The sequence below is a fragment of the Argiope bruennichi genome, chromosome 9 (assembly GCF_947563725.1).
Source record: "Argiope bruennichi chromosome 9, qqArgBrue1.1, whole genome shotgun sequence".
NCBI classification, from domain to species: domain Eukaryota; kingdom Metazoa; phylum Arthropoda; class Arachnida; order Araneae; family Araneidae; genus Argiope; species Argiope bruennichi.
The window spans coordinates 104997368-105010707 of record NC_079159.1 but is presented as its reverse complement, the minus strand read 5'-3'; positions in this window follow the sequence as shown (position 1 = coordinate 105010707).

The following is a 13340-nucleotide window of genomic DNA, read 5'->3' as shown; positions in this document are numbered from 1 at the left end:
CGAGTATGCTCCGTGCAATGCACGAGACGTATCAGAACCAAGAGATTTCACCGTGCAAGTAATTGAAGAAAATAATTGAAATCTGAATTCTAAATTGAAATGACTGCTTCAGGGGCGAGGACGGAAGAAGGGGTTTTCGAGAGCTATAATTTCACCAAAGAATCGCTGCCGAGATGTGTAAGAATATCGCTGGATCACCATCTCTCCTCCTTAACTTGGGAATGAAAGTGATTTTATTTCTAGACAGTAGGGGGTGAGAGAGAGAGAGAAGTAAAACTACACTCCTCCTTCACCCCCAATATGTTTCCGAAGTGCCGTTTTCAATCAGAAATGCGGTAATACGGGAACGGCGGAATGTAATATTTCAATTTTAGGGAGGTTTTATGGATAAATATTTATCGATACTGGGGAAAAATTTAATTAATTTGGAGGTAATACGCGGCGTACTGCTTATTCTTTTTTAGAACAAAAATGTATCAAGAATTTTTAGTTGGGGAAAAAAGGCGATATATCTTTAATTCCCCTCTCTCTGACATCAACACATGGCGTTTGAATGGGTATAAATATTTTATATGCTTGAAGATTAGATTGGATCTGTGTTTGAATTAATTTGAACCGGGCAATTCAGAAACTAATCTGAATAGTAATAGAAATGCAGACGGGTATATAAAATCGGTTACCGCATCAAAATTTATGAAATTTGAAGTCGTCGATGAAAATTTAAGAAAAAAAAATAATTTTAAAATGCTCTTTTTTGATGGCATTGCATTTTAGTTTCGCGGTAATGAATTTCAGTTTACTCTGGTTGATTCATTTTGATGAGAAGATTTAATTTGTTTTCGGAGATGATCTTTTTATCCTTTCTATCGATATTCGGCGCATCCATTTTTAATTTAAAAGATATGAAATTTCGTCTTAAGTGAATATTTTCAAATTCACTTATAAGGCTTGTAATACGCTTTAAATTGAATTCTTTACGGTTGTTTTTCATATTCTTGAGTCTCATTTAAGAATCTTGGCATAATATTCACAATCCATTTGGCGAAAATGACATCTTATCGGTGTACAGCGGTCTTGTTTTAACTGATTGGAGCAAAATAAAATTTCAATTAATGATTTTTTAAAATTGTTTTCAAAAAACGCATTATGTTTTTTTGGAATTACATATTTGTCATCGTGTTTTTAAACTGTTGCATTAAAATAAATGTGCACCGAAATTTCAGTTTGTATGAAAAATTTCTTTGTACTTCACACAATATCCGGTATGCCTCGGATCGTCATCAACGTTTTTGCTTAAGGATAAAAATATAGCATTTGATTTAACAGTAAAAACGGGGACTCTTCTATTTGGAAATAAACGACTGTAATGGATTGATTAACTGTATTCCGATTTTAATGCTCCTGTTGGATAGATCTTGAAAACTTCATGCCGTTATTCCAGAATGAACGCAACAATTGAACTCATTCCATTCCAAAATATCATTGAAATTATTTCTTTCATTTTGAAAATGGATTAATTTTTTTTTAATTTTCAAATAATGTTTCAAATTAATAAAAATTTTAATTTATTGACAAAAAGTGAGCATATATTTTGAGCTACTTGATTTTGGTCCTTTTCAAACCGTTGCATAATTGGATCAAATATTTGATTCGCTTTATTGTTTTTATGTAATAATAATACATTGAAATGAATTCCCCCAGTTTTCTTTTATTTTTTCGTAAACGTAACATAGAGAAAATATTGTAATTGTCAAAAATTCGAACTCGAGATTTTGGTGAATATCTATGTTTCTGGCCTGTCTGAGTTCGAAAAACACATTTTTGTAAAATGTCCGCCTGTGAAAAAGATAATTAAAAAATTCTTTGAGCTAGACGAATGGAATTTGGTATACAGCATTTGCATTTCATATTCAGTATTTGTACTACATTCCATTTGTAGATTTTTTTTCAAATTTTGGGCAAAATCTGCTGAAAGAAAGTCTTTCTGTCCGGCTGTTCGAGTATAAATTCACACAAAAGCTACAAAACCAGGAGTGTTATAGGGATAAAATTCGGTACACCCATTTAACATCTATAGAATAAAAACCTAGCAAACGTTGAGACAAATTCAACGAGGAGTTGACCATCTGTTGGTTTGTACTTTCAGACGGCGAAAACTCAAAAGCGCAAAGGTTTAAATATATCAAATTTGGTATGGGATTTTGTGACTCCAAGTATATTTTGTAGTCAAATTTCTGTTTCAATCAGTTTGGTAAAATACGTCTAAAAATAAAAATTCGATTTTCGAACATTGTTAATCGTATGCCAGGACTTCATTGCCAAAAAACTCGCCAAGGATGACATTACAGATTCAGTTAAAGCGTTAGATTCAAATCAAAGATTAATGTCTTGTAATTATTGTATGCCAATATCATGGCATACAATATTATTTATTGTAGAATTATTAATATTTAATAAAGAATAAGCGATAAAGCTTTATTAAAGAATAAGCGATAAAATTTTAGGATGATCATTTTCCCCGGTTTTATTTGTTTTATTATTATTGTATTTATGTATATTCGAACCGAGAGACTAACATTAGATGCAGATTACATTTTTATTTACCTCTTCTTCTCAAATCAAATTTTATCAAATTTTGTCTCTTCAACTCTTTACGCTTTTGAGATTTTTACTCGTGTACATACAGAGATGGACATATTTTGCATTGAAAGACGTTATCTACGAATCAATAATTTTGTTACAGAAATTATTGATTGTACAATTGATTCGTAAAAGAGAAAGTGACACAATTTTACAAATCAATGACAAAAAATGGTGCTCGGAGAGGTTTATAAAGTTTAAATCAATAAAAATCTCAGGACAAAGAGCTACTTTCTCTTTGGCGACTGAATAAAAATAATGAAAAAAAGGTCACGTGATTGCATTGTTGAGTGTTTCACTTTATGCACTGTGTTTTAAACTAGTTCAGCCATAAAAAATATTATTTAATAAAATATACTTTCAATATATTAAATTTGTTAAATGGTGCATATGCTTTTTATCATATGAGAATATGATGTTGTTTTGGTTTGGGGTTTTTAAAACTTCAAAATGAAAGGGCTGAAAATTGACGATTTATGACTTTTGAAGCATCGATTTTAGAATCATTAGAAAATGAAAAAGAAAGTCGTAAGAAGTTATTGCCAGAAGAAGCACAGAGAAGAAAATGGGAAAGAAAGCGAAACAGCGGGAAGAGGTATCGAAAATTACACTTTGTTTATATATATATATATATATATAAACTAATTTTTCTCGGAAAAAAATTCTGTCCTCGAGAAAAGAATTTTTGAATTTGATTGATTTTGAAATTGTCAAAAACCATCTCTTTTCTAAATATTGGTAATGCTGATGATGATGTCGTGCCCGCGTTACCACAGAAAGGGGGTGCAGTAACTTCTGAGAGTAAAGACCCCTGAGCACCCGAGGTCAGTAATCTGACTTTTAGCTCATATGAAGATGAAACTCACACATTTGCTTGCACAATCCCTTTTTACAGAGGGGCACATTCGCTCACCTCACAGACAGAACACAGACGAAGAACAACAATGCCCGTACCGGAATTCGAGCCCGGGACGCCCAAACCACAGGGAAGATGCGCTACCCCTATGCAAGGACGCCTGCTCTAAACATTGGTGATTGGGAAATATGAGCTATGTGAGAACATGATATTTTTCTGTTGGATTGATACCATGTAACTTCAAAAAATAATGTCCTCACATGATAACTTGAAATTTGCGATACTTCTAAATAGAATTCTTTTCCCTTTTATTGTCTTTTAATTCATAATTTTAAAGAAATATTTCCTTATTTAAATATTAGCTGAAAGCCTAATCCATGTCCTCTGGTAGTACAAACTTTCCATCTTGTTAAGAAATTGAAAATATGAAAATCAATTGTTCGAAGTAATATATCCGAATATGTTTGCTAATAATTCATCTAAGAGATCATGTTCTTTGGTTGATGAGTATTTATTCAATTTTAATGAAGTTTGGAATGATAAGGTACCCAAGTCCGGACTAAATGGTCCCCTACTATCTTTATACAGGAAATTTCAATTACTGCGAGATGAAAATTAATGTCTGAGTTCCCGCAGAGGTAAATTTCACGTGACAGATGAATGAAGGGCGCGCATTTGTCTACGTTACATCGATTACACATGTTCAAAACAATTTCTCCGCGATGAAGATAAACGATTGTCATTTAGTATCGTAATCGACATGGGATGAAAAATCGATAGCGAAATTTGGTTTGCGGTGTTTCAATCAAACGGAAACATGCGACAAGATATTAATCAGATGGGGTGGGGCAATTTTTCAGGACTCTTAAAATTCTTTCGTTTGTTTTATCGTACGAGGTGATTGTATCTGAGAGGCGGCAAAAATGAATTTTTCTATCAAAATTTACTCTAACAAGCCGACTTTTTATCTATACTTTATTTTGTTTTACCTGGAGGCTAGTATGTCAGTGGCGAACAGCTTGTTTCTTATTATTGCTTTAAAATAGATTCTCATGTCTCGAGAGCAATGAAAATGGTCCATTTTTCTAATAATGTGTGACATACCACACTTCTTTTATAAGTATAAATAAATTTCATCCACTCACCAATGATGAAATATAAAAATTAATAAAGTGAATTCAGTTTCAATTCAGTAACACGCAATAAACTCTTCATACATGATAAGAGGATGATAAAAATAATGACAATAATACACCAACGAGAGTGGTCTTTCCAAAACTTTCTCGCATATTCTTTAATAAAGGTGTTATCTCAGAGAACAAGTTGCATAGAATTGGCAAACAATTGTTATGAACTCATAAACGTTGATATGAATTCTGCGTTTTCACTGAATCTATCGTGTCATCCTTGGGGAGTTATTTGGAGACTAATTCCTGAGATAAGGTTAATAGTATCAGAAATCAAATTTTCATTTTAGACGCGTTTTTTCCAAACTATTAAAATAAACATTTGGCTCAGAACTATACGCGTAGTTACACAATAACACATCAGATTTGATATACTTAAGTCATTGCAACTTTGAGTTATCGTGTTTGCATTGCTTCTAAAAGTACAGAAAGACGGACGGTCAATATTTGGATATATTTGGCTTGATAAATAATTAGATTATAAATCTCTGTATCGAATTTATCTGTGTATCACTCTTCGATTCGTAGTTATCATAATAACTTATATTCGAACATGCGGACTGAAAGAATTCCTCAAAGAGAATTTTGAAGAAAATTTTATAGAAATCAACAAATTTGGTACAAAATCAGTCTACCAAATTTCATTCATTCATAAGAGTTCTAAACTGCTTTTTCGTTTTCAATAATTTACGACCCCCTGGTTCATCAAATCGGCATGTTACTTACATGAAAAACAGTCTTTAAGAATGTGCTTTCACTTAAAAAATATTCATATTTGAAACACCATGTGTTATTTTTTATTAATTTTTTACAGCTTCCAACAGTTCGACTCCTTATATTTTTGCGATTTTCACCCCCTAAACATCGTTTGGGACAACATGTTGTATGGTGATTCTTTATCATCTTGATGTCTACTATCACCCCTCTGACTTTGTCAGTCGAATTCGGCAACACCCTGTATATATATATATATATATATATATATATATATATATATATATATAAGCAATATTTACCAGTGTGTATCTGTAAAATAATGCATTTAAATAAATATTTCGAACATACACCAAGCAACTATGAGAAAGCTAATATTTATCGAAGAATATCGATATCTACCTGATATGGGTAACTTGTTCACATTATGTTTGTTTAAAAATCTAGAACTTTGTTTCAATTTGGAAATTCTGGTTAAAAATAAATGCATTAATCACTCTTTTGATTTTTAGAAGATAACACCTACTGACCGTACACGATATTTTACATTTCTTACATTGGGAAATTCCTGTTGTTTAGCAGACCTCTGAGGCCATACTTTTTGAATGCTTATTATGTTCACTCGTCAACTTATCTTAAAAATTTATTAAAAAAAACAGTTAAAGAATGCAACATGCTGTGCAAATTTTTAAATCTAACTTAATTTCATAATATTTAAGCTAGATTCAGGATATACGGATATTTCACCAATTGTACTCAACTTCAAAGAAATTTGCATTTGTTATCTCAGAGTTTAGACGTTTCATTTTTCCAAATATCTTCTCTATAGTTAATGCAATCAATTTTAATTTGTCTCACATTTAGTAAACTTTATTTCAGAAAAATATAAAACAATAATTTTGTAAACTATAAAAAAGCAGGAGTTTTCTCCCCTTTATATCCACGTCTTTTAACACAGTATAAATCGTTTTCACAGTATAAGTTTTTTTTTCTGTTGATAGGGTCTTTGAATTTCATACACATCGATAATTTTCATATCAAGATCACATACCAAATTTTATTTTTTCGAAATTATAGCATTTTCTCTTTGCAGAATGACAAATCATCAGCCCTTTAAAAATCATATGATCGCGCATGAGGTTTCAAATAAATGAACTCTTTTAGTATATTTTTGATTTTGCACTTTTTTTCCCAAAGCACTAAGTGTTTTTCTAAAAGAAAATTGCCGGTATCTACTTTAAAGTACGATTATAAGAAAGAAAAGCATTAAAAAATATTTGTGCTGCCTCTTTTTAACTTCATATAAAAATATGTTTTATACTATGTGTTGAAAAAATTATATTAAAGTGTTACACAATCAAAAATTTTATACTGCCATCCCTTAAAGATTTGTAAAAGTTATCAAAAATATTGTTTCCATTGTTCAAAGATGTTACTCAATACTATGTTCTTGATTGGAAACCCTCAATAATCTGTAAATGCTTTAAAAATTATTTTTTATTTGCTCCAAAGTGTTACGCAAGAAAATGTTCTTTATTGTAACCACTATTAAAATTATCTTTCATTAAATCAATGTTCCAGTTAATTATACATTCTATGTTGACATTCCATACAATTCTCTAAACACTTTTGAATTTTCTTTTAATTGCATTAAAGTGTTATGTAAGTTCGAGGGCATCTTTTCAAGCTTTCTAAAATTTTGTATACTTTTTCATTGTGCCACAGAACTAAAAATCTTTCAGTAAATTTTTATGCAAGAAAAATTTTAAAGCGAAGTTTACAAGCAAATCCTTAAGTTCTTAAAACTCTTCCAAATTCGTTTTTTTCACTGTTTACTAAAAGACCAAAATTAAATTTTCGTAGCGTTTTTTTTTTTTCTGAATTTCATAGTTTCCGAAAGTATTTATTTATTTCCACCCACTAAAATGTATTCAGAAAGCTATTTAGCCATTTCTTTCAACAGAGTAACATCTTTCATTTAATTGAATAACTAAAATATACATATGATGTATCCTTGGCCAGAAGCCACTAAGAATAAATAAATAAATGCAATAATTAAAAATATATATATTGTCATATTGTCTCTACTACATCAAATTATCGTTTATAAAAATATTTTATTAAGGCAAGTTCAGAGTAATGCAAGTTAATTACACCTTATCTAAAATTCTTTAATGTGATTGCTGTATTTTGTCCTAAAAGCAATATGGCACTAACGGTTCCAACAAACAAGCTACCAAAAGAATATTTCATATGTTTAGTTTCTGAAATGAAGTATTTTTATATAATAATGGCCATATCATAACTTGATTGTAGATAAATATCAATATTCTAATCAAAAAAGTTTAGTGAAAATGAATTTTGTAGTGCCATAATACAGCGAAGAATATCAAGTATGTTCTCAGAAAAATATTCCAAATTTGGGGAATCCAAAATTTAACACAGACCTAAAATTCTCATGTAATCTATAATCATATACCGTGGTGGGTTTCTGAATTATAGAGTTAAGATAGTTCAAAAATGCATTAGATTAAACATTAGATTAAAATTCGAAAAAAATGCATTTTCAGACACACGAAGGTCTAAATTGTGAAGGTTACTCATAATCTCGATATCTTTTGAGAGCTGCTCTATACTTTTCTATTTCGGATACGTGAAAATGAAATCAATTTTTATATAAATGCATGATAATTTTTTACCAAGCTTTCATAACTGAAATTAAGTATTATTATTATTATATAAATTTTGTATGTAAGGATTATTGCAGAAAACATATTGTAATTGAGCAAAAAAATTTTTTTTTATCTTCACCTTTTAAGAATCCCATTTTGAGAAAAAAAATTATAGTTTGAATTATATCTGTAGATCTGTAAACATGAAAAATAAAATATTGCAACAATCTAGAAGGACGAAATTTAGTATATCAGCTTTATACGAAATGTTAGATCCTGTAAAAGTGATCTAATTGCATCTGATCTTGTAAACGTGAATGTGATAATGTACAAATTCTACGAATGTGTATTTTAGTATGCTATCTTATCTATCTATCAATGCGTTATAGATGATGTAAAAGTTTATATCAAATATTCAACGAAAGAAGGCATGATTATATAATACAAACACAGTTTAATTCACTATATATTGAAGTTGAATATAAACAATTTACAATGAGTAAGACAACGAGAAACTTGAGAGGAAAATATTACACAAGTTTATCTTGTAAGATGCGTGGTTTTTAGATAGACAAGTCTTATATTTCCTCATATTAAGTATAATTTTCTAATACTTGCAAGAATACCATAGAGATTTTCGGACATATCTGTTTTAGGAAAAGATTAATGAAGATAATTTCAATGAAATATAAGAAGCCAACTATTATCGTGCTTTGACTTCCACTTTTTATGATTTTAAATTTTCTTTAAACATCATAGTGTCTTGGTATTATCAGCTCATAAGTTTAAAAATTCGCAGTGTAGTATAAATATTTTTCAAGAAATAGCAATTTTTAATAGAAAAAAAAATATTTTACCCATAAAGAACATAAAATTTGCAATTTCAAATCCACAGACGAAGATTGTGTATTTCAAAAATATTAAATAATCAGACATTATTTAAATTTCTTGTAGTTTTGGTAACAGAAAATTATATGATTGTTGAAGAGATAATTCAGCAAATAAAATTTTCAGAGCCTCCTTCTCCAGCAAACTATACTTTTTATTGCTACACTTTCATCTTCACTCAGCCAACCTAATAAGGCTTACTCAAAATAAAAATAAATACCAAATCTGCAACATTCTCATTCCTTATATGTGGTAATTACAACAATTGATCCCATATAGAATTTTCCCCCCCAGAATAACGATTTATAAAATTGCACCCCCTCCCCCCCTCTCTCTCTCTCTCACACACACACACACACACACCTCAAATCAACCAGTCAGTGGCGTGTGGCTGTGTGGCTTTCATGGGCTGTACTATGAATCACCCACCTATGTTTCTCTTCTTGTTAGTTCATTTCCTATCTTATTTTTTAAGTTTATATTGCTTTGTTTCATATAAAAATATTCAATGAAAAAAAGAAATGCAACCTCTAAAAATAAGTCCGGGGAGTGATGCAGCTCTGAAGCCTTAATGGACGAGCAGAAATAATGCTTTAAGTTTGCATACATTTTGGAATTGTACACAAATAAAAAATATTAACGAGTTGATTAATGTCCTCTACAGGGGCAGACATTTGAAAATAAAACTATGAGATTTGGCATTTTGTTACTTCCTGGATAAAGACTCACAGATAAAAACTTTTTTTTTTCAAAATTATATTGAGATTTTTTTTAATTCAACAAAATTTAATCTAAATGCTAGGCCTAAAAATTGTCACACTAATTCCAATAGAACTTTCTTTCCAATAAGTATATTCTTGCACAAACGGTACATTTAGGCCCTCTTAATATTTTCAAAAAATCAGTTTTACTATTATACCAATTTCACTACCTTAAAATTTTTTTTCTAGTTTTAATTAATTTTATTTCTAAGAATAGCAAAGATTTTTATTATTATAATGGCATCTTTTGGACTAAAAGCTCGAATTTCCATTGATTTTCATTTGAAAAAAGTGCAATAAATTAAAAAAAAATTCACAATGGATTAGACTGATGCCATGTAAGCATCAACTAACTTTTCTGTCGTAAATTATATTTATGCTGAACATGCAAAAAATTAACGATTGCTCTAATAAATGAGGAAGGATCGGTGACAATTCTTATAAATGACCTACCAATGGGATCATTTCATGTTCACACGTATACCTCATGATCGATGCCTCTTCAAATCTTGCATCTTCTGCTTATCGAAGATTTTACTACTCGAAACAATATCGATTTTTCCTCTTGAAATAATCATCTATTTTCACCGTTTTGTGTATGAACTTTAACATTAATAACAGCATTTAAAAATTTAATTATAGAGAATTTGATGATTCACGGGATTTCAGACCTGAGAAGATCGAATGAAATTATGTCTGTCTGTCTGTTGGCGTGTGAACACAATGCCCACAAAAAATCAACAAATTATGATATACCATTTTGATATGCGGCCCTTTCATTATGTCTGTATATTTCTATCAAATTTTAACCGAACTCCTAAATAGAATATCTGTTTATTTGTCCATCTAATTTCATGTGAACCTAATAATTCAAAAATGCAAATAGCCAAATAGATAAAATTTTGAATAGCCATTATATGAAATTTATAGATTGCGAATTTAATCCCTGAAAAGGTTAATCTTCTGTTTGTATGTTTATTTCCGAATGTGTAAAAGCGCTAATTCGAAAAGGCAACGCTTAGACAAATGAAATTTGGTAAGTTGTTTTGTTGCCAACGTTGTAGATTCTATAAGGAAGTTAGAATCCAAAACTGAAACACCCAAAATCCATAGTTTACCTCATTTATTTTTGAAATGCAAACTCGTACGATATTGCAATAGATATACGAGAGTTGAAAGGTGACAGTCCGGATTTTTTTTATCTTTTCTTTACATGTAATAGAATGCGTGAAGTATTTCTTAATTTTTACATTCACTCTAAAATTCAATTTCTTTCATAGCGTTTTTAATTTCCACTATAATTCATTAGAAAAGTCAGACGATACTTCTAAAAAATTAAATCAATATTTAATTATTTTCTTTTGTATAATTTATAAGTTATTTCTATGCTTTTTATAAATAAATTAATAGATAATATATTCATAAACTTACATGAATAAATGAATGCACTGGGTCATTCTTATTCGAGTTAGAATTAAAGGTAGTTAGTAGAAAGTCTGATCTAGACATTAATTTGCTTTACAAATGCTGAAACATTTTCATTTCGAGTTACATATAAGAAATTAATAAACCAAGGACTGTAATTTTAATATTTTCCTCGTAGACGAATTGTAAATGTAAAAATAGAAGATATATGTAATAGTAGTAAATATGTTTTGCGCATAGTAGTTTATTGAGCATAAGTGACGATATAGCTATTAAGATATTTGGACAGATACTTACATACTTATATATGCATACATTTTATACAGATTAACAATTTTGATATATACGCTGCAAGCATATTTTCGTTCTAAGTACGAACCCATATTGTCATTGGAGATTTGTGTAAAATATGAGGAAACATGTCGAAACCTCGGACTCATCTGAAATCAGAGCGAAACATTCGATATTCGATGAAGGTCTGAGTACGATGCTTCTAAGAGAATTTTCTCCCTGAAAGCAGACTTTTTTACAAGCTCAAATGCATTGATTTGATTTTTTATATGAATATATTAGAACATTACATGACTGAAATCTTAGACCGAATTTTTTCTCCTAAATTAAAATCTTCAGAAACTTGAATTTTTTGGTAAAATTTCGAAATACTCTTTTTAGAAAATAACATCATTTAATCTAGAGCAACCTTTACAGAAGAACAGAACTGAAAGTAAATTATAGGGAAAGTAAATAATAGTACTGCTGAAAAATGTCACTGCTGTGCTTTCTCAAACACATTATTTAAATTCCAAGATATGAATATTTGTAGAATTGGCAACAAATTTTGTTAACACTCCTTCTTAATAGTCCTGCATAGTGCAGAAAAATTAAAATACGGGGTTAATTTATAGTGTTGTAACCTTCAAGCTTAAATAAAAAAATTAGTATTTCTACTGGCATCCAATATGTTCCACTTATCATTATTAGTTCTACAAGAGTGCATTTTAACTTATCATTGATAATGCAAATGCATGTAACATAACAGTAAAGTCATGTTATAGAAAATATAAGTTATCATAGTTAAAGTGTGGGTGGAAAATTCAGTTTTCAAAACACATACTCGCAATAACCCGGATATATAGTAATTGTCATTTTTAGTGATATTGATAGCTTTTTCCTATCACTACATGATTCTTATTGAAATATGTAACATAAAAGCATGTGATAGGTGGTTTATTTTTTTAAAAACGCAATTACTCGTCTATGGAATGGAAAAAGGAAAGATAACTTCGTTTTATTATTTTTGTGTTGTTGTGAGAAGGTGTTAGAATTTTACAATTTTTTTCAGTATTCTAAAATTGTCTAACAATGCAAATTTCCTTTCTTATGTAATTCATTGAATGTGAATCACAACATGACACCCTACATAAATGAATAGCGGCAGTACCCTTGTTGAAGACTCAGAAATTGCAGCACTGATCATTTTTATAATAACAAAAACTTTATAGAAAGCCAAGAATCTAAGAATTATAAGAAATTAATTCAATTCATCAAATGTTTGGCAAGAAAGTGAATAAAATGATCAAGAATTCTTTTATATATTTTTCTTGCATCGATAATAAGTGTTGAGAAAACCAAAAAATCGCAGTGCTTGCACGATATCCTTAGAAAATAAAAAAAGTTAAATTGTTGTATGGATAACGCTTGCTACAACAATGTCTTGAACTGTCACATTAGCGAATAAATATTGATAAGTGCTGGCCATTTCTACAAAAAAAAAAAAACGGAAGGCAAGAGATTATGTCAGGAGCTGCAAGAAGGTTCAATTCTTTAAATATTTAGCAAAAAAGCGTAGAAATTATACCAAGAATTATTTACTATAGAATTGTTTGCCTCGATAATAACTTTAGAAAGCATAAAATCGTGTCAAAAGAGTACAACTTGCTCGATATTAACTACTTAGAAAATCAAGAAAAGTTAACACATTGTTGCAAGGATAATTCTTGCTACAGCAATGACTCGAATTTTCACATTACTAAATAAATAATAGGAAATGATGAGATAGAGTTTTGTGATCATATGTATAATAATGACTCGAACTGTGTCATTAGTGAATAAATATCGGAACTTTATAGATTTCTGTGATCATGTGTGTAATAATACCTCGAACTCTCACATTAGTGGATAAATACCAGGACTTGCT